The sequence below is a fragment of the Ranitomeya imitator genome, chromosome 1 (genome assembly GCF_032444005.1).
Source record: "Ranitomeya imitator isolate aRanImi1 chromosome 1, aRanImi1.pri, whole genome shotgun sequence".
Classification (NCBI taxonomy): Eukaryota; Metazoa; Chordata; class Amphibia; order Anura; family Dendrobatidae; genus Ranitomeya; species Ranitomeya imitator.
The window spans coordinates 914,739,191-914,766,373 of record NC_091282.1 but is presented as its reverse complement, the minus strand read 5'-3'; positions in this window follow the sequence as shown (position 1 = coordinate 914,766,373).

Here is a 27,183-nt window from a genome sequence, read left to right as displayed (position 1 = left end):
TGACATCATCAGTTCATTATGACATCATCAGTTCATTATGACATCATCAAAATGATTATGACATCATCAGTTCATTATCACATCATCAGTCCATTATGACATCATCAGTCTATTATGACATTATCAGTCCATTATGACATCATCAGTTCATTATGACATCATCAAAATGATTATGACATCATCAGTTCATTATGACACCATCAGTTCATTATGAGATCATCAGTCCATTATGACATCATCAAAATGATTATGACATCATCAGTCCATTATGACATCATCAGTTCATTATGACATCATCAAAATGATTATGACATCATCAGTTCATTATGACATCATGAGTCCATTATGACATCATCAGTTCATTATGACATCATCAGTCCATTATGACATCATCAAAATGATTATGACATCATCAGTTCATTATGATATCATCAGTCCATTATGACATCATCAGTTCATTATGATATCATCAAAATGATTATGACATCATCAGTCCATAATGACATCATCAGTTCATTATGAGATCATCAGTCCATTATGACATCATCAAAATGATTATGACATCATCAGTCCATTTTGACATCATCAGTCCATTATGACATCATCAGTTCATTATGACATCATCAAAATGATTATGACATCATCAGTTCATTATGACATCATGAGTCCATTATGACATCATCAGTTCATTATGACATCATCAGTCCATTATGACATCATCAGCCCATTATGACATCATCAGCCCATTATGACATCATCAAATTGTTTAGGACATCATCAGTTCATTATGACATCATCAGTTCATTATGACATCATCAAAATGATTATGACATCATCAGTTCATTATGACATCATCAGTACATAATGACATCATCAAAATGATCATGACATCATCAGTCCATTATGACATTATCAAAATGATTATGACATCATCAGTTCATTATGACATCATCAGGTCATTATGACATCATCAGTCCATTATGACATCATCAGTTCATTATGACATCATCAGTCCATTATGACATCATCAGCCCATTATGACATCATCAAAATGATTATGACATCATCAGTCCATTATGACATCATCAAAATGATTATGACATCATCAGTTCATTATGACATCATCAGTCCATTATGACATCATCATCAGTTCATCATGACATCATCAAAATGATTATGACATCATCAGTTCCTTATGACATCATCACTCCATTATGACATCATCAGTTCATTATGACATCATCAAAATGATTATGACATCATCAGTTCATTATGACATCATCAGCCCTTTATGACATCATCAAAATGATTATGACATCATCAGTTCATTATGACATCATCAGTCCATTATGACATCATCAGCCCATTATGACATCATCAGCCCATTATGACATCATCAAATTGTTTATGACATCATCAGTTCATTATGACATCATCAGTTCATTATGACATCATCAAAATGATTATGACATCATCAGTTCATTATCACATCATCAGTCCATTATGACATCATCAGTCTATTATGACATTATCAGTCCATTATGACATCATCAGTTCATTATGACATCATCAAAATGATTATGACATCATCAGTTCATTATGACACCATCAGTTCATTATGAGATCATCAGTCCATTATGACATCATCAAAATGATTATGACATCATCAGTCCATTATGACATCATCAGTTCATTATGACATCATCAAAATGATTATGACATCATCAGTTCATTATGACATCATGAGTCCATTATGACATCATCAGTTCATTATGACATCATCAGTCCAATATGACATCATCAGCCCTTTATGACATCATCAAAATGATCATTACATCATCAGTTCATTATGACATCATCAGTCCATTATGACATCATCAGTTCATTATGACATCATCAGTCCATTATGACGTCATCAAAATGATTATGACATCATCAGTCCATTATGACATCATCAAAATGATTATGACATCATCAGTTCATTATGACATCATCAGTCCATTATGACATCATCAGTCCATTATGACATCATCAGTTGATTATGACATCATCAGTTCATTATGACATCATCAGTTCATTATGACATCATCAAAATGATTATGACATCATCAGTTCATTATGACATCATCAGTCCATTATGACATCATCAGTTCATCATGACATCATCAAAATGATTATGACATCATCAGTTCCTTATGACATCATCACTCCATTATGACATCATCAGTTCATTATGACATCATCAAAATGATTATGACATCATCAGTTCATTATGACATCATCAGCCCTTTATGACATCATCAAAATGATTATGACATCATCAGTTCATTATGACATCATCAGTCCATTATGACATCATCAGCCCATTATGACATCATCAGCCCATTATGGCATCATCAAATTGTTTATGACATCATCAGTTCATTATGACATCATCAGTTCATTATGACATCATCAAAATGATTATGACATCATCAGTTCATTATCACATCATCAGTCCATTATGACATCATCAGTCTATTATGACATTATCAGTCCATTTTGACATCATCAGTTCATTATGACATCATCAAAATGATTATGACATCATCAGTTCATTATGACACCATCAGTTCATTATGAGATCATCAGTCCATTATGACATCATCAAAATGATTATGACATCATCAGTTCATTATGACATCATCACTCCATTATGACATCATCAGTTCATTATGACATCATCAAAATGATTATGACATCATCAGTTCATTATGACATCATCAGCCCTTTATGACATCATCAAAATGATTATGACATCATCAGTTCATTATGACATCATCAGTCCATTATGACATCATCAGCCCATTATGACATCATCAGCCCATTATGACATCATCAAATTGTTTATGACATCATCAGTTCATTATGACATCATCAGTTCATTATGACATCATCAAAATGATTATGACATCATCAGTTCATTATCACATCATCAGTCCATTATGACATCATCAGTCTATTATGACATTATCAGTCCATTATGACATCATCAGTTCATTATGACATCATCAAAATGATTATGACATCATCAGTTCATTATGACACCATCAGTTCATTATGAGATCATCAGTCCATTATGACATCATCAAAATGATTATGACATCATCAGTCCATTATGACATCATCAGTTCATTATGACATCATCAAAATGATTATGACATCATCAGTTCATTATGACATCATGAGTCCATTATGACATCATCAGTCCATTATGACATCATCAAAATGATTATGACATCATCAGTTCATTATGATATCATCAGTCCATTATGACATCATCAGTTCATTATGATATCATCAAAATGATTATGACATCATCAGTCCATAATGACATCATCAGTTCATTATGAGATCATCAGTCCATTATGACATCATCAAAATGATTATGACATCATCAGTCCATTTTGACATCATCAGTCCATTATGACATCATCAGTTCATTATGACATCATCAAAATGATTATGACATCATCAGTTCATTATGACATCATGAGTCCATTATGACATCATCAGTTCATTATGACATCATCAGTCCATTATGACATCATCAGCCCATTATGACATCATCAGCCCATTATGACATCATCAAATTGTTTAGGACATCATCAGTTCATTATGACATCATCAGTTCATTATGACATCATCAAAATGATTATGACATCATCAGTTCATTATGACATCATCAGTACATAATGACATCATCAAAATGATCATGACATCATCAGTCCATTATGACATTATCAAAATGATTATGACATCATCAGTTCATTATGACATCATCAGGTCATTATGACATCATCAGTCCATTATGACATCATCAGTTCATTATGACATCATCAGTCCATTATGACATCATCAGCCCATTATGACATCATCAAAATGATTATGACATCATCAGTCCATTATGACATCATCAAAATGATTATGACATCATCAGTTCATTATGACATCATCAGTCCATTATGACATCATCATCAGTTCATCATGACATCATCAAAATGATTATGACATCATCAGTTCCTTATGACATCATCACTCCATTATGACATCATCAGTTCATTATGACATCATCAAAATGATTATGACATCATCAGTTCATTATGACATCATCAGCCCTTTATGACATCATCAAAATGATTATGACATCATCAGTTCATTATGACATCATCAGTCCATTATGACATCATCAGCCCATTATGACATCATCAGCCCATTATGACATCATCAAATTGTTTATGACATCATCAGTTCATTATGACATCATCAGTTCATTATGACATCATCAAAATGATTATGACATCATCAGTTCATTATCACATCATCAGTCCATTATGACATCATCAGTCTATTATGACATTATCAGTCCATTATGACATCATCAGTTCATTATGACATCATCAAAATGATTATGACATCATCAGTTCATTATGACACCATCAGTTCATTATGAGATCATCAGTCCATTATGACATCATCAAAATGATTATGACATCATCAGTCCATTATGACATCATCAGTTCATTATGACATCATCAAAATGATTATGTCATCATCAGTTCATTATGACATCATGAGTCCATTATGACATCATCAGTTCATTATGACATCATCAGTCCATTATGACATCATCAGCCCTTTATGACATCATCAAAATGATTATTACATCATCAGTTCATTATGACATCATCAGTCCATTATGACATCATCAGTTCATTATGACATCATCAGTCCATTATGACGTCATCAAAATGATTATGACATCATCAGTCCATTATGACATCATCAAAATGATTATGACATCATCAGTTCATTATGACATCATCAGTCCATTATGACATCATCAGTCCATTATGACATCATCAGTTGATTATGACATCATCAGTTCATTATGACATCATCAGTTCATTATGACATCATCAAAATGATTATGACATCATCAGTTCATTATGACATCATCAGTCCATTATGACATCATCAGTTCATCATGACATCATCAAAATGATTATGACATCATCAGTTCCTTATGACATCATCACTCCATTATGACATCATCAGTTCATTATGACATCATCAAAATGATTATGACATCATCAGTTCATTATGACATCATCAGCCCTTTATGACATCATCAAAATGATTATGACATCATCAGTTCATTATGACATCATCAGTCCATTATGACATCATCAGCCCATTATGACATCATCAGCCCATTATGACATCATCAAATTGTTTATGACATCATCAGTTCATTATGACATCATCAGTTCATTATGACATCATCAAAATGATTATGACATCATCAGTTCATTATCACATCATCAGTCCATTATGACATCATCAGTCTATTATGACATTATCAGTCCATTTTGACATCATCAGTTCATTATGACATCATCAAAATGATTATGACATCATCAGTTCATTATGACACCATCAGTTCATTATGAGATCATCAGTCCATTATGACATCATCAAAATGATTATGACATCATCAGTCCATTATGACATCATCAGTTCATTATGACATCATCAAAATGATTATGACATCATCAGTTCATTATGACATCATGAGTCCATTATGACATCATCAGTTCATTATGACATCATCAGTCCATTATGACATCATCAAAATGATTATGACATCTTCAGTTCATTATGATATCATCAGTCCATTATGACATCATCAGTTCATTATGATATCATCAAAATGATTATGACATCATCAGTCCATAATGACATCATCAGTTCATTATGAGATCATCAGTCCATTATGACATCATCAAAATGATTATGACATCATCAGTCCATTTTGACATCATCAGTCCATTATGACATCATCAGTTCATTATGACATCATCAAAATGATTATGACATCATCAGTTCATTATGACATCATGAGTCCATTATGACATCATCAGTTCATTATGACATCATCAGTCCATTATGACATCATCAGCCCATTATGACATCATCAGCCCATTATGACATCATCAAATTGTTTAGGACATCATCAGTTCATTATGACATCATCAGTTCATTATGACATCATCAAAATGATTATGACATCATCAGTTCATTATGACATCATCAGTACATAATGACATCATCAAAATGATTATGACATCATCAGTCCATTATGACATTATCAAAATGATTATGACATCATCAGTTCATTATGACATCATCAGGTCATTATGACATCATCAGTCCATTATGACATCATCAGTTCATTATGACATCATCAGTCCATTATGACATCATCAGCCCATTATGACATCATCAAAATGATTATGACATCATCAGTCCATTATGACATCATCAAAATGATTATGACATCATCAGTTCATTATGACATCATCAGTCCATTATGACATCATCAGTTCATCATGACATCATCAAAATGATTATGACATCATCAGTTCCTTATGACATCATCACTCCATTATGACATCATCAGTTCATTAAGACATCATCAAAATGATTATGACATCATCAGTTCATTATGACATCATCAGCCCTTTATGACATCATCAAAATGATTATGACATCATCAGTTCATTATGACATCATCAGTCCATTATGACATCATCAGCCCATTATGACATCATCAGCCCATTATGACATCATCAAATTGTTTCTGACATCATCAGTTCATTATGACATCATCAGTTCATTATGACATCATCAAAATGATTATGACATCATCAGTTCATTATCACATCATCAGTCCATTATGACATCATCAGTCTATTATGACATTATCAGTCCATTATGACATCATCAGTTCATTATGACATCATCAAAATGATTATGACATCATCAGTTCATTATGACACCATCAGTTCATTATGAGATCATCAGTCCATTATGACATCATCAAAATGATTATGACATCATCAGTCCATTATGACATCATCAGTTCATTATGACATCATCAAAATGATTATGACATCATCAGTTCATTATGACATCATGAGTCCATTATGACATCATCAGTTCATTATGACATCTTCAGTCCATTATGACATCATCAGCCCTTTATGACATCATCAAAATGATTATGACATCATCAGTTCATTATGACATCATCAGTCCATTATGACATCATCAGTTCATTATGACATCATCAGTCCATTATGACGTCATCAAAATGATTATGACATCATCAGTCCATTATGACATCATCAAAATGATTATGACATCATCAGTTCATTATGACATCATGTTAGGACTGGCGGAACGCACCAAGACAGATGATAAAGGTGCGTTCGCAGTCCGGGGTCCACCGTGCAGGTGGAGACCTGCTGCTAGTAATTGGCAGACAATATGGCGGTACACTAAAGTATACACGCGTGGGTTAAACCTCACCCAGCGTGAAGAAAGCGATCCTGTTAACTCACAGGACCGCAGTACCGCACTAGAGCGCGAGCAAGTGGTCAGCGGACTTAACCCCAGAAGGGATTGAAGCCCGATTAGACCCTTGCTGGCGTAACACCGCAACTGGGTGTGTAGAGAACCTTAGGACAAATATGAGCACAAGAGTGCGAGCGATGCCGCACTAACGGACGCCACTAACCACCCAGACTCGGGTATGGAAAGCGCAAGGCAAGCGCACGGCGCCATACTGGCAGGCACAGCTATAGGACGCTGAGATGTGTGTATCGTGTAGATGGCAAGTCGGGCGCTAGATAGCTACCATCATCCGCGAACAGTCAACAACACTAGGGAGGGATATTTAGGAGCTTTCATCCTTCGACATACATCCATCTACACACACACATAATAACAAGACAATACTAGCGCATGGCCGTGCGGTCATGCGCAGTTTATATAGGAGCAGCACAGGAAGTGGCCACAGCACTTTTGCCCTTCTAGGACCTGCCAAGAGGACCAATGGAATGTGCTGCAGAGCCTGAGCACATGACCCTCGATCTCCAACGGGAGACCTTACGCTGGGCATGCTCAGTACATGCAGACAAGGACTTAGTCCCAGAGAAGTCCGCTCGCTGCTGACCAGTACTGACTTTAATGGCAGAGACTGGAGAAGCAGCACTAACTCTCTGAGCAGAGTGAGAATGAGCAAGACGCTGGGACCGACGTCCTTGCTGAGCAGGCTCCACTGCGGCTGGACAAGAATGGGAGACCGCAGCGGAAGTGGCTCGAGATTCCCCCAGTGCAGAAGCGGGAACTCGACCCCTAACATTACCCCCCCTTCTAGGGCCCCCCCTCCTTGGGCCTCGCTACGTTCAAAGGCAGCAATGAGCTGCGGAGCCCGAATGTGCTCCACAGGCTCCCAGGTTCTATCCTCTGGACCATGACCCTTCCAATCCACCAAATAAAATTTTTTGCCACGTACCACCTTGCTTCCCACAATAGCATTCACCTCAAATTCATCCGTGGATGAACCCGATGTCCCAGCAGATGACTCAGAAAACCGAGACAAGCGAACGGGCTTTAAGAGGGAAACGTGAAAGGTATCGGTGATACCAAGGCGTGGAGGAATGGCCAAACGGTAAACCACAGGGTTGACCTGTTCCAGAACTTTAAACGGGCCAATGTAGCGAGGAGCAAACTTAGTGGACTCAACTCGCAGCCTGATGTTACTGGCGGAGAGCCACACTAAGTCGCCGGGAGCAAAGACCGGAGCGGGGCGCCGGTGTGTATCAGCCGAAACCCTCATTCTCTCCTTGGAGGCCCGGATAGCATCCTGTGTGCGGTCCCAGATGTCACGTGCCTCCACCGCCCAGTCTGCCACCCTAGAATCGGTGGAGGACACGGGCATGGGCACAGGGACACGCGGATGCTGGCCGTAATTAAGGAGAAAAGGAGTTTGACCAGTGGAATCGGCTACGGCGTTGTTCAGGGCAAATTCCGCCCAAGGTAGCAAAGATGCCCAGTCATCCTGCCTAGCAGAGACGAAATGTCGCAAATATGTCACCAGAGTCTGGTTGGTTCTCTCCACCAACCCATTCATCTCGGGATGGTAAGCAGAGGAGAGGTTTAACTCTATGCTGAGTAAACGGCAGAGCTCTCTCCAAAACCGAGATGCGAACTGGGGACCCCGATCGCTGACAATTTTATCAGGCATACCATGCAAACGGAAAACGTGTTTAACGAACAACACCGCCAAGGCCCGTGCTGAGGGTAACCGAGGAAGCGGCACCAAATGCACCATCTTAGAGAAATGGTCAGTGACAACCCAAATAATGGAGCAGCCACGCGACTTGGGTAGACCCACCACAAAGTCCATTCCGACCATCTCCCAGGGCCTGTCTGCCACCGGTAGAGGGTAAAGCAACCCAGCAGGCCGTTGCCGAGGAGACCGATTCTGAGCGCAAGAAACGCACGCCTGAATGTAGTCCCTGACATCTCGGGCCATATGCGGCCACCAGTATGTTCTCGCCAAAAGCTCTGATGTCCTCTTGGTCCCAAAATGCCCCCCCACTCTGGAGGAGTGAGCCCAAGAGAGAACCTCCGGTCGCAAGTTAGCTGGCACGAAAGTCTTGCCCGGGGGCACAGACTCTAGCGAAACCGGAGCTACAGTTCTCAGGCTCTCAGAAGGGACAATAAGCCGAGGCTCCTCCTCCTCCTCCTCAGATGACACTACGGAGCGGGAGAGAGCGTCGGCACGAACGTTCTTCTCCCCGGAGAGAAAATGGAGAGTAAAATGGAACCGGGAGAAGAACAGGGACCATCTAGCCTGGCGAGAATTCAGCCGCTGGGCCGTCTGTATATACACCAAGTTCTTGTGGTCAGTGAAGACTTGGAAGGGAAAGCGAGCTCCCTCCAAGAGGTGTCTCCACTCTGAAAAAGCCAACTTCATGGCTAGCAACTCCCTGTCCCCGATGGAATAATTCCTCTCCGCTGGTGTGAAGGTCTTGGAGAAGAAGAAGCAAGGATGCTTCCGACCTTGAGCATCCTTTTGGAAAAGGACTGCTCCAGCACCAACGGATGAGGCATCCACCTCCAAGATGAATGGTTTATCTACATCGGGGCGATGTAGGATGGGAGCGCTAGCGAAGTGTGACTTAATCGAGAGAAAGGCCTTGGAGACCTCCTCTGACCACAACTTGGGATTTGCTCCCTTCTTGGTGAGGGCGACCAAGGGAGCTACCAAAGTTGAGAAGTGTGGAATGAACTGGCGATAATAATTAATGAACCCCATAAAGCGCTGCACCGCTTTAAGAGAATGGGGTTCCTGCCAGTCCATTACAGCCTGTAGCTTGGCAGGATCCATAGCCAAACCCTGGGCAGAAATGATATATCCAAGGAAAGGCAAGGACTCCTGCTCAAACACACACTTCTCCAACTTAGCGTAGAGGGAGTTTGCCCGTAAGAGGTCGAAGACTTTGCGAACATCTCTCCGATGGGAGTCTATATCTGGAGAGTAGATGAGAATGTCATCCAGATAGACTACGACCGAGGTGGTGAGCATATCCCGAAAGATGTCGTTCACAAAGTCTTGGAAAACGGCTGGGGCATTACAGAGCCCAAAGGGCATCACTATATATTCATAGTGCCCATCCCTGGTGTTAAAAGCCGTCTTCCATTCATCCCCCTCACGGATGCGAATCAGGTTGTAAGCACCCCGCAGATCTAACTTTGTAAATACCTTTGCTCCCCGTAGCCTATCAAAGAGCTCAGATATCAGGGGTAATGGGTACTTGTTCTTAACGGTAATGGCGTTAAGACCCCTGTAGTCGATGCATGGACGTAAGTCTCCAGTCTTCTTCTGTACGAAGAAGAACCCAGCCCCTGCCGGTGACACTGACTTCCTAATGAATCCTCTTGCCAGATTCTCCTGAATATACTGGGACATTGCCTCCGTCTCCGGGAGAGATAACGGGTAGACTCGACCCCGGGGAGGCTCAGCACCAGGCAAGAGGTCAATAGGACAGTCATAGGGGCGGTGAGGCGGAAGAGTCTCCGCAGCTCTTTTGGAGAACACGTCTGCATGGGACCAATAGTGCTTGGGGAGAGAGGAAAGATCTGCGGGTACCTGTGTAGTAGCAACCTGAACGCACTCCCTCTGACATCTACCCTCACAGGATTTACTCCATCCCAAAATTCTCCCAGAGGACCACTCAATATGAGGAGAATGGTAGCGAAGCCATGGCATCCCCAACAGGACCTCATCAATTCCCTCAGGAATGACTAATAGGGAGATTATCTCCTGCTGTGATGGAGACACAGATAGGGTGAAAGGAATGGTTTGGTGGGTAATCTGTGAAGGTAGTGTTGACCCATTTACCACTCGAACGGTCACTGGCTGGGCGAGCATCACCAAGGGTATTGCGTGACGCTGGGCAAAGGCGGAGGACATAAAGTTACCCTCTGCCCCAGAGTCCAAGCATAGCTCGACCGTGAGAGTGGATGGGCCTATGGTAATTGTCCCCTTGAAGGACAACTTTGAGGCAAACGTCGCCGTGTCTAGTGTACCTCCTCCAACTGCCACTAGACGCTGACGTTTCCCCGACCGCTGAGGACTCTTGGAGGCAAGACGTCCTGACTGCTGGCAAACATGACGAACCTTATGTGCACGAGCGGACTGAGACTTGGATCCCGCTCGTGTCACCTCCAAGGTCTCATGTGACTCAGATGCCTGGACTGGAGATTTCAAAGGTTTGGCGAAGGTAGGAGCCAGCCGAAACCTCTGCCTACACTGGGCTCGTTCCAACCTCCGCTCGTTAAAACGGAGGTCTATACGAGTAGAAATAGATATTAACTCCTCCAGTGTGGCAGGAATCTCCCTAGTGGCCAGAGCGTCCTTAACATGGTCAGCCAGGCCCCTCCAGAATATGGGGATAAGGGCTTTATCCGACCACTCCAGCTCGGAAGCTAAAGTACGGAATCGGACGGAAAAATGGCTGACCAAGGACTCACCCTGAGTTAATGCCAGTAGTTGGAGCGCTGTATCATGGGTGAGTTGAGGTCCTAGAAAGACCTTTTTCAGCGTGCCCAGAAACAACGGAGCACTCTGCACCACATGATCATCACGCTCCCACAGCGGCGTAGCCCACTCCAACGCCCTGCCCGACAACAGCGAGACAATAAATCCCACCTTAGCCCGCTCTGTAGGAAAACGTGCAGCCAGGAGCTCGAGATGGATAGAGCACTGGCTCACGAATCCACGACAATGTTTGCTCTCTCCAGCAAACTTGTCAGGTAGTGGGAGACGGGATAAAGTCGGAGCAGGGGTGGCAGTGGACAAACTGGCTGCGGCTACACTTGCAGCCTGCACAGCTACAGCAGTGACATCCACAGCTGAGGTTGTACGCTCAAGAGCCGCCAACCTTCCCTCCAGCTGCTGGATGTACCGCTGTAAACGCTGGTCGTCCGCCATTTTACTAGCCAGACCCTGGCGCTAGTATTCTGTTAGGACTGGCGGAAAGCACCAAGACAGATGATAAAGGTGCGTTCGCAGTCCGGGGTCCACCGTGCAGGTGGAGACCTGCTGCTAGTAATTGGCAGACAATATGGCGGTACACTAAAGTATACACGCGTGGGTTAAACCTCACCCAGCGTGAAGAAAGCGATCCTGTTAACTCACAGGACCGCAGTACCGCACTAGAGCGCGAGCAAGTGGTCAGCGGACTTAACCCCAGAAAGGGATTGAAGCCCGATTAGACCCTTGCTGGCGTAACACCGCAACTGGGTGTGTAGAGAACCTTAGGACAAATATGTGCACAAGAGTGCGAGCGATGCCGCACTAACGGACGCCACTAACCACCCAGACTCGGGTATGGAAAGCGCAAGGCAAGCGCACGGCGCCGTACTGGCAGGCACAGCTATAGGACGCTGAGATGTGTGTATCGTGTAGATGGCAAGTCGGGCGCTAGATAGCTACCATCATCCGCGAACAGTCAACAACACTAGGGAGGGATATTTAGGAGCTTTCATCCTTCGACATACATCCATCTACACACACACATAATAACAAGACAATACTAGCGCATGGCCGTGCGGTCATGCGCAGTTTATATAGGAGCAGCACAGGAAGTGGCCACAGCACTTTTGCCCTTCTAGGACCTGCCAAGAGGACCAATGGAATGTGCTGCAGAGCCTGAGCACATGACCCTCGATCTCCAACGGGAGACCTTACGCTGGGCATGCTCAGTACATGCAGACAAGGACTTAGTCCCAGAGAAGTCCGCTCACTGCTGACCAGTACTGACTTTAATGGCAGAGACTGGAGAAGCAGCACTAACTCTCTGAACAGAGTGAGAATGAGCAAGACGCTGGGACCGACGTCCTTGCTGAGCAGGCTCCACTGCGGCTGGACAAGAATGGGAGACCGCAGCGGAAGTGGCTCGAGATTCCCCCAGTGCAGAAGCGGGAACTCGACCCCTAACACATCATCAGTCCATTATGACATCATCAGTCCATTATGACATCATCAGTTCATTATGACATCATCAGTTCATTATGACATCATCAAAATGATTATGACATCATCAGTTCATTATGACATCATCAGCGCATCATGACTTCATAAAAATGATTATGACATCATCAGTTCATTATGACATCATCAGTTCATTATGACATCATCAGTTCATTATGACATCATCAAAATGATTATGACATCATCAGTTCATTATGACATCATCAGTCCATTATGACATCATCAAAATGATTATGACATCATCAGTTCATTATGACATCATCAGTTCATTATGACATCATCAAAATGATTATGACATCATCAGTTCATTCTGACATCATCAGTCCATTATGACATCATCAGTTCATTATGACATCATCATGATGATTATGACATCATTAGTTCATTCTGACATCATCAGTCCATTATGACATCATCAGTTCATTATGACATCATCAAAATGATTATGACATCATCAGTTCATTATGACATCATCAGTTCACTATGACATCATCAGTTCATTATGACATCATCAAAATGATTATGACATCATCAGTTCATTATGACATCATCAAAATGATTATGACATCATCAGTTCATTATGACATCATCAAAATTATTATGACATAATCAGTTCATTATGACATCATCAGTGCATTATGACATCATCAAAATGAATATGACATCATCAATTCATTATGACATCATCAGTTCATTATGACATCATCAGTTCATTATGACATCATCAAAATGATTATGACATCATCAGTTCATTATGACATCATCAGTTCACTATGACATCATCAGTTCATTATGACATCATCAAAATGATTATGACATCATCAGTTCATTATGACATCATCAAAATGATTATGACATCATCAGTTCATTATGACATCATCAAAATTATTATGACATAATCAGTTCATTATGACATCATCAGTGCATTATGACATCATCAAAATGAATATGACATCATCAATTCATTATGACATCATCAGTTCATTATGACATCATCAGTTCATTATGACATCATCAGTCCATTATGACATCATCAAAATGATAATGACATCATCAGTTCATTATGACATCATCAGTCCATTATGACATCATCAAAATGATTATGACATCATCAGTTCATTAGACATCATCAGTTCATTCTGACATCATCAGTCCATTATGACATCATCAGTCAATTATGACATCATCAGTTCATTATGACATCATCAGTCCATTATGACATCATCAAAATGATTATGACATCATCAGTCCATTATGACATCATCAAAATGATTATGACATCATCAGTTCATTATGACATCTTCAGTTCATTATGACATCATCAGTCCATTATGACATCATCAAAATGATTATGACATCATCAGTTCATTAGACATCATCAGTTAATTCTGACAATGATCAGTCCATTATGACATCATCAGTCAATTATGACATCATCAGTTCATTATGACATCATCAGTTCATTATGACATCATCAGTCAATTATGACATCATCAAAATGATTATGACATCATCAGTTCATTATGACATCATCAGTCCATTATGACATTATCAGTTCATTATGACATCATCAAAATGATTATGACATCATCAGTTCATTATGACATCATCAGTTCACTATGACATCATCAGTTCATTATGACATCATCAAAATGATTATGACATCATCAGTTCATTATCACATCATCAAATTGTTTATGACATAATCAGTTCATTATGACATCATCAGTTCATTATGACATCATCAAAATGATTATGACATCATCAGTTCATTATCACATCATCAGTCCATTATCACATCATCAGTCCATTATGACATCATCAGTCCATTATGACATCATCAGTTCATTATGACATCATCAAAATGATTATGACATCATCAGTTCATTATGACATCATCAGTTCACTATGACATCATCAGTTCATTATGACATCATCAAAATGATTATGACATCATCAGTTCATTATGACATCATCAAAATGATTATGACATCATCAGTTCATTCTGACATCATCAGTCCATTATGACATCATCAGTTCATTATGACATCATCAAGATGATTATGACATCATCAGTTCATTCTGACATCATCAGTCCATTATGACATCATCAGTTCATTATGACATCATCAAAATGATTATGACATCATCAGTTCATTATGACATCATCAGTTCACTATGACATCATCAGTTCATTATGACATCATCAAAATGATTATGACATCATCAGTTCATTATGACATCATCAAAATGATTATGACATCATCAGTTCATTATGACATCATCAAAATTATTATGACATAATCAGTTCATTATGACATCATCAGTGCATTATGACATCATCAAAATGAATATGACATCATCAATTCATTATGACATCATCAGTTCATTATGACATCATCAAAATGATTATGACATCATCAGTTCATTATGACATCATCAGTTCATTATGAGATCATCAGTCCATTATGACATCATCAAAATGATTATCACATCATCAGTCCATTATGACATCATCAGTTCATTATGACATCATCAAAATGATTATGACATCATCAGTTCATTATGACATCATGAGTCCATTATGACATCATCAGTTCATTATGACATCATCAGTTCATTATGACATCATCAAAATGATTATGACATCAGTTCATTATCACATCATCAGTCCATTATGACATCATCAGTCCATTATGACATCATCAGTCCATTGTGACATCATCAGTTCATTATGACATCATCAAAATGATTATGACATCATCAGTTCATTATGACATCATCAGTTCATTATGACATCATCAAAATGATTATGACATCATCAGTTCATTATGACATCATCAAAATTATTATGACATAATCAGTTCATTATGACATCATCAGTGCATTATGACATCATCAAAATGAATATGACATCATCAATTCATTATGACATCATCAGTTCATTATGACATCATCAGTTCATTATGACATCATCAGTCCATTATGACATCATCAAAATGATAATGACATAATCAGTTCATTATCACATCATCAGTCCATTATGACATCATCAAAATGATTATGACATCATCAGTTCATTAGACATCATCAGTTCATTCTGACATCATCAGTCCATTATGACATCATCAGTCAATTATGACATCATCAAAATGATTATAACATCATCAGTCCATTATGACATCATCAAAATGATTATGACATCATCAGTCCATTATGACATCATCAAAATGATTATGACATCATCAGTTCATTATGACATCATCAGTTCATTATGACATCATCAGTCCATTATGACATCATCAAAATGATTATGACATCATCAGTTCATTATACATCATCAGTTAATTCTGACATCATCAGTCCATTATGACATCATCAGTCAATTATGACATCATCAGTTCATTATGACATCATCAGTTCATTATGACATCATCAGTCCATTATGACATCATCAAAATGATTATGACATCATCAGTTCATTATGACATCATCAGTCCATTATGACATTATCAGTTCATTATGACATCATCAAAATGATTATGACATCATCAGTTCATTATGACATCATCAGTTCACTATGACATCATCAGTTCATTATGACATCATCAAAATGATTATGACATCATCAGTTCATTATGACATCATCAAATTGTTTATGACATAATCAGTTCATTATGACATCATCAGTTCATTATGACATCATCAAAATGATTATGACATCATCAGTTCATTATCACATCATCAGTCCATTATGACATCATCAGTTCATTATGACATCATCAGTCCATTATGACATCAGCAGCCCATTATGACATCATCAGCCCATTATGACATCATCAAATTGTTTATGACATAATCAGTTCATTATGACATCATCAGTTCATTATGACATCATCAAAATGATTATGACATCATCAGTTCATTATCACACCATCAGTCCATTATCACATCATCAGTCCATTATGACATCATCAGTCCATTATGACATCATCAGTTCATTATGACATTATCAAAATGATTATGACATCATCAGTTCATTATGATATCATCAGTTCACTATGACATCATCAGTTCATTATGACATCATCAAAATGATTATGACATCATCAGTTCATTATGACATCATCAAAATGATTATGACATCATCAGTTCATTCTGACATCATCAGTCCATTATGACATCATCAGTTCATTATGACATCATCAAGATGATTATGACATCATCAGTTCATTCTGACATCATCAGTCCATTATGACATCATCAGTTCATTATGACATCATCAAAATGATTATGACATCATCAGTTCATTATGACATCATCAGTTCACTATGACATCATCAGTTCATTATGACATCATCAAAATGATTATGACATCATCAGTTCATTATGACATCATCAAAATGATTATGACATCATCAGTTCATTATGACATCATCAAAATTATTATGACATAATCAGTTCATTATGACATCATCAGTGCATTATGACATCATCAAAATGAATATGACATCATCAATTCATTATGACATCATCAGTTCATTATGAGATCATCAGTCCATTATGACATCATCAAAATGATTATCACATCATCAGTCCATTATGACATCATCAAAATGATTATGACATCATCAGTTCATTATGACATCATGAGTCCATTATGACATCATCAGTTCATTATGACATCATCAGTTCATTATGACATCATCAAAATGATTATGACATCAGTTCATTATCACATCATCAGTCCATTATGACATCATCAGTCCATATGACATCATCAGTTCATTATGACATCATCAAAATGATTATGACATCATCAGTTCATTATGACATCATCAAAATTATTATGACATAATCAGTTCATTATGACATCATCAGTGCATTATGACATCATCAAAATGAATATGATATCATCAATTCATTATGACATCATCAGTTCATTATGACATCATCAGTTCATTATGACATCATCAGTCCATTATGACATCATCAAAATGATAATGACATCATCAGTTCATTATGACATCATCAGTCCATTATGACATCATCAAAATGATTATGACATCATCAGTTCATTAGACATCATCAGTTCATTCTGACATCATCAGTCCATTATGACATCATCAGTCAATTATGACATGATCAGTTCATTATGACATCATCAGTCCATTATGACATCATCAAAATGATTATGACATCATCAGTTCATTAGACATCATCAGTTAATTCTGACATCATCAGTCCATTATGACATAATCAGTCAATTATGACATCATCAGTTCATTATGACATCATCAGTCCATTATGACATCATCAAAATGATTATGACATCATCAGTCCATTATGACATCATCAAAATGATTATGACATCTTCAGTCCATTATGATATCATCAGTCCATTATGACATCATCAGTCCATAATGACATCATCAGTTCATTATGACATCATCAGTTCACTATGTCATCATAAGTTCATTATGACATCATCAGTGCATTATGACATCATCAAAATGATTATGACATCATCAGTTCATTATGACATCATCAGTTCATTATGACATCATCAGTTCATTATGACATCATCAAAATGATTATGACATCATCAGTTCATTATGACATCATCAGTTCATTATGACATCATCAGTTCATTATGACATCATCAAAATGATTATGACATCATCAGTTCATTATGACATCATCAGCCCTTTATGACATCATCAAAATGATTATGACATCATCAGTTCATTATGACATCATCAGTCCATTATGACATCATCAGCCCATTATGACATCATCAGCCCATTATGACATCATCAAATTGTTTATGACATCATCAGTTCATTATGACATCAAAATGATTATGACATCATCAGTTCATTATGACATCATGAGTCCACTATGACATCATCAGTTCATTATGACATCATCAAAATGATTATGACATCATCAGTTCATTATGACATCATCAGTTCACTATGACATCATCAGTTCATTATGACATCATCAAAATGATTATGACATCATCAGTTCATTATGACATCATCAAAATGATTATGACATCATCAGTTCATTATGACATCATCAAAATTATTATGACATAATCAGTTCATTATGACATCATCAGTGCATTATGACATCATCAAAATGAATATGACATCATCAATTCATTATGACATCATCAGTTCATTATGACATCATCAGTTCATTATGACATCATCAAATTGTTTATGACATAATCAGTTCATTATGACATCATCAGTTCATTATGACATCATCAAAATGATTATGACATCATCAGTTCATTATGACATCATCAGTTCATTATGACATCATCAAAATGATTATGACATCATCAGTTCATTATCACATCATCAGTCCATTATGACATCATCAGTTCATTATGACATCATCAGTCCATTATGACATCAGCAGCCCATTATGACATCATCAGCCCATTATGACATCATCAAATTGTTTATGACATAATCAGTTCATTATGACATCATCAGTTCATTATGACATCATCAAAATGATTATGACATCATCAGTTCATTATCACATCATCAGTCCATTATCACATCATCAGTCCATTATGACATCATCAGTCCATTATGACATCATCAGTTCATTATGACATCATCAAAATGATTATGACATCATCAGTTCATTATGACATCATCAGTTCACTATGACATCATCAGTTCATTATGACATCATCAAAATGATTATGACATCATCAGTTCATTATGACATCATCAAAATGATTATGACATCATCATTTCATTATGACATCATCAAAATGATTATGACATCATCAGTTCATTCTGACATCATCAGTCCATTATGACATCATCAGTTCATTATGACATCATCAAGATGATTATGACATCATCAGTTCATTCTGACATCATCAGTCCATTATGACATCATCAGTTCATTATGACATCATCAAAATGATTATGACATCATCAGTTCATTATGACATCATCAGTTCACTATGACATCATCAGTTCATTATGACATCATCAAAATGATTATGACATCATCAGTTCATTATGACATCATCAAAATGATTATGACATCATCAGTTCATTATGACATCATCAAAATTATTATGACATAATCAGTTCATTATGACATCATCAGTGCATTATGACATCATCAAAATGAATATGACATCATCAATTCATTATGACATCATCAGTTCATTATGACATCATCAGTTCATTATGACATCATCAGTCCATTATGACATCATCAGTTCATTATGACATCATCAAAATTATTATGACATAATCAGTTCATTAGACATCATCAGTTCATTCTGACATCATCAGTCCATTATGACATCATCAGTCAATTATGACATCATCAGTTCATTATGACATCATCAAAATTATTATGACATAATCAGTTCATTATGACATCATGAGTCCATTATGACATCATCAGTTCATTATGACATCATCAGTTCATTATGACATCATCAAAATGAATATGACATCATCAATTCATTATGACATCATCAGTTCATTATGACATCATCAAAATGATTATGACATCATCAGTTCATTATGACATCATCAGTTCATTATGAGATCATCAGTCCATTATGACATCATCAAAATGATTATCACATCATCAGTCCATTATGACATCATCAGTCCATTATGACATCATCAGTTCATTATGACATCATCAAAATGATTATGACATCATCAGTTCATTATGACATCATGAGTCCATTATGACATCATCAGTTCATTATGACATCATCAGTTCATTATGACATCATCAAAATGATTATGACATCAGTTCATTATCACATCATCAGTCCACTATGACATCATCAGTCCATTATGACATCATCAGTCCATTATGACATCATCAGTTCATTATGACATTATCAAAATGATTATGACATCATCAGTTCATTATGACATCATCAAAATTATTATGACATAATCAGTTCATTATGACATTATCAGTTCATTATGACATCATCAGTTCATTATGACATCATCAGTCTATTATGACATCATCAAAATGATAATGACATCATCAGTTCATTATGACATCATCAGTCCATTATGACATCATCAAAATGATTATGACATAATCAGTTCATTATGACATTATCAGTTCATTATGACATCATCAGTTCATTAGACATCATCAGTTAATTCTGACATCATCAGTCCATTATGACATCATCAGTCAATTATGACATCATCAGTTCATTATGACATCATCAGTCCATTATGACATCATCAAAATGATTATGACATCATCAGTCCATTATGACATCATCAAAATGATTATGACATCATCAGTCCATAATGACATCATCAGTTCATTATGAGATCATCAGTTCACTATGACATCATAAGTTCATTATGACATCATCAGTGCATTATGACATCATCAAAATGATTATGACATCATCAGTTCATTATGACATCATCAGTTCATTATGACATCATCAGTTCATTATGACATCATCAAAATGATTATGACATCATCAGTTCATTATGACATCATCAGCCCTTTATGACATCATCAAAATGATTATGACATCATCAGTTCATTATGACATCATCAGTCCATTATGACATCATCAGCCCATTATGACATCATCAGCCCATTATGACATCATCAAATTGTTTATGACATCATCAGTTCATTATGACATCAAAATGATTATGACATCATCAGTTCATTATGACATCATGAGTCCATTATGACATCATCAGTTCATTATGACATCATCAGTCCATTATGACATCAGCAGCCCATTATGACATCATCAGCCCATTATGACATCATCAAATTGTTTATGACATAATCAGTTCATTATGACATCATCAGTTCATTATGACATCATCAAAATGATTATGACATCATCAGTTCATTATCACATCATCAGTCCGTTATCACATCATCAGTCCATTATGACATCATCAGCCCATTATGACATTATCAGTTCATTATGACATCATCAAAATGATTATGACATCATCAGTTCATTATGACATCATCAGTTCACTATGACATCATCAGTTCATTATGACATCATCAAAATGATTATGACATCATCAGTTCATTATGACATCATCAAATTGTTTATGACATAATCAGTTCATTATGACATCATCAGTTCATTATGACATCATCAAAATGATTATGACATCATCAGTTCATTATCACATCATCAGTCCAATATGACATCATCAGTTCATTATGACATCATCAGTCCATTATGACATCAGCAGCCCATTATGACATCATCAGCCCATTATGACATAATCAAATTGTTTATGACATAATCAGTTCATTATGACATCATCAGTTCATTATGACATCATCAAAATGATTATGACATCATCAGTTCATTATGACATCATCAAAATGATCATGACATCATCAGTTCATTCTGACATCATCAGTCCATTATGACATCATCAGTTCATTATGACATCATCAAGATGATTATGACATCATCAGTTCATTCTGACATCATCAGTCCATTATGACATCATCAGTTCATTATGACATCATCAAAATGATTATGACATCATCAGTTCATTATGACATCATCAGTTCACTATGACATCATCAGTTCATTATGACATCATCAAAATGATTATGACATCATCAGTTCATTATGACATCATCAAAATGATTATGACATCATCAGTTCATTATGACATCATCAAAATTATTATGACATAATCAGTTCATTATGACATCATCAGTGCATTATGACATCATCAAAATGAATATGACATCATCAATTCATTATGACATCATCAGTTCATTATGACATCATCAGTTCATTATGACATCATCAGTCCATTATGACATCATCAGTTCATTATGACATCATCAAAATTATTATGACATAATCAGTTCATTAGACATCATCAGTTCATTCTGACATCATCAGTCCATTATGACATCATCAGTCAATTATGACATCATCAGTTCATTATGACATCATCAAAATTATTATGACATAATCAGTTCATTATGACATCATGAGTCCATTATGACATCATCAGTTCATTATGACATCATCAGTTCATTATGACATCATCAAAATGAATATGACATCATCAATTCATTATGACATCATCAGTTCATTATGACATCATCAAAATGATTATGACATCATCAGTTCATTATGACATCATCAGTTCATTATGAGATCATCAGTCCATTATGACATCATCAAAATGATTATCACATCATCAGTCCATTATGACATCATCAGTCCATTATGACATCATCAGTTCATTATGACATCATCAAAATGATTATGACATCATCAGTTCATTATGACATCATGAGTCCATTATGACATCATCAGTTCATTATGACATCATCAGTTCATTATGACATCATCAAAATGATTATGACATCAGTTCATTATCACATCATCAGTCCACTATGACATCATCAGTCCATTATGACATCATCAGTCCATTATGACATCATCAGTTCATTATGACATTATCAAAATGATTATGACATCATCAGTTCATTATGACATCATCAAAATTATTATGACATAATCAGTTCATTATGACATTATCAGTTCATTATGACATCATCAGTTCATTATGACATCATCAGTCTATTATGACATCATCAAAATGATAATGACATCATCAGTTCATTATGACATCATCAGTCCATTATGACATCATCAAAATGATTATGACATAATCAGTTCATTATGACATTATCAGTTCATTATGACATCATCAGTTCATTAGACATCATCAGTTAATTCTGACATCATCAGTCCATTATGACATCATCAGTCAATTATGACATCATCAGTTCATTATGACATCATCAGTCCATTATGACATCATCAAAATGATTATGACATCATCAGTCCATTATGACATCATCAAAATGATTATGACATCATCAGTCCATAATGACATCATCAGTTCATTATGAGATCATCAGTTCACTATGACATCATAAGTTCATTATGACATCATCAGTGCATTATGACATCATCAAAATGATTATGACATCATCAGTTCATTATGACATCATCAGTTCATTATGACATCATCAGTTCATTATGACATCATCAAAATGATTATGACATCATCAGTTCATTATGACATCATCAGCCCTTTATGACATCATCAAAATGATTATGACATCATCAGTTCATTATGACATCATCAGTCCATTATGACATCATCAGCCCATTATGACATCATCAGCCCATTATGACATCATCAAATTGTTTATGACATCATCAGTTCATTATGACATCAAAATGATTATGACATCATCAGTTCATTATGACATCATGAGTCCATTATGACATCATCAGTTCATTATGACATCATCAGTCCATTATGACATCAGCAGCCCATTATGACATCATCAGCCCATTATGACATCATCAAATTGTTTATGACATAATCAGTTCATTATGACATCATCAGTTCATTATGACATCATCAAAATGATTATGACATCATCAGTTCATTATCACATCATCAGTCCGTTATCACATCATCAGTCCATTATGACATCATCAGCCCATTATGACATTATCAGTTCATTATGACATCATCAAAATGATTATGACATCATCAGTTCATTATGACATCATCAGTTCACTATGACATCATCAGTTCATTATGACATCATCAAAATGATTATGACATCATCAGTTCATTATGACATCATCAAATTGTTTATGACATAATCAGTTCATTATGACATCATCAGTTCATTATGACATCATCAAAATGATTATGACATCATCAGTTCATTATCACATCATCAGTCCAATATGACATCATCAGTTCATTATGACATCATCAGTCCATTATGACATCAGCAGCCCATTATGACATCATCAGCCCATTATGACATAATCAAATTGTTTATGACATAATCAGTTCATTATGACATCATCAGTTCATTATGACATCATCAAAATGATTATGACATCATCAGTTCATTATCACATCATCAGTCCATTATCACATCATCAGTCCATTATGACATCATCAGTCCATTATGACATCATCAGTTCATTATGACATCATCAAAATGATTATGACATCATCAGTTCATTATGACATCATCAGTTCACTATGACATCATCAGTTCATTATGACATCATCAAAATGATTATGACATCATCAGTTCATTATGACATCATCAAAATGATTATGACATCATCAGTTCATTATGACATCATCAAAATGATTATGACATCATCAGTTCATTCTGACATCATCAGTCCATTATGACATCATCAGTTCATTATGACATCATCAAGATGATTATGACATCATCAGTTCATTCTGACATCATCAGTCCATTATGACATCATCAGTTCATTATGACATCATCAAAATGATTATGACATCATCAGTTCATTATGACATCATCAGTTCACTATGACATCATCAGTTCATTATGACATCATCAAAATGATTATGACATCATCAGTTCATTATGACATCATCAAAATGATTATGACATCATCAGTTCATTATGACATCATCAAAATTATTATGACATAATCAGTTCATTATGACATCATCAGTGCATTATGACATCATCAAAATGAATATGACATCATCAATTCATTATGACATCATCAGTTCATTATGACATCATCAGTTCATTATGACATCATCAGTCCATTATGACATCATCAAAATGATAATGACATCATCAGTTCATTATGACATCATCAGTCCATTATGACATCATCGAAATGATTATGACATCATCAGTTCATTAGACATCATCAGTTCATTCTGACATCATCAGTCCATTATGACATCATCAGTCAATTATGACATCATCAGTTCATTATGACATCATCAGTCCATTATGACATCATCAAAATGATTATGACATCATCAGTCCATTATGACATCATCAAAATGATTATGACATCATCAGTTCATTATGACATCATCAGTCCATTATGACATCATCAGTCCATTATGACATCATCAGTTCATTATGACATCATCAGTTCACTATGACATCATAAGTTCATTATGACATCATCAGTGCATTATGACATCATCAAAATGATTATGACATCATCAGTTCATTATGACATCATCAGTTCATTATGACATCATCAAATTGTTTATGACATAATCAGTTCATTATGACATCATCAAATTGTTTATGACATAATCAGTTGATTATCACATCATCAGTTCATTATGACATCATCAAAATGATTATGACATCATCAGTTCATTATCACATCATCAGTCCATTATGACATCATCAGTTCATTATGACATCATCAGTCCATTATGACATCAGCAGCCCATTATGACATCATCAGCCCATTATGACATCATCAAATTGTTTATGACATAATCAGTTCATTATGACATCATCAGTTCATTATGACATCATCAAAATGATTATGACATCATAAGTTCATTATCACATCATCAGTCCATTATCACATCATCAGTCCATTATGACATCATCAGTCCATTATGACATCATCAGTTCATTATGACATCATCAAAATGATTATGACATCATCAGTTCATTATGACATCATCAAAATGATTATGACATCATCAGTTCATTCTGACATCATCAGTCCATTATGACATCATCAGTTCATTATGACATCATCAAGATGATTATGACATCATCAGTTCATTCTGACATCATCAGTCCATTCTGACATCATCAGT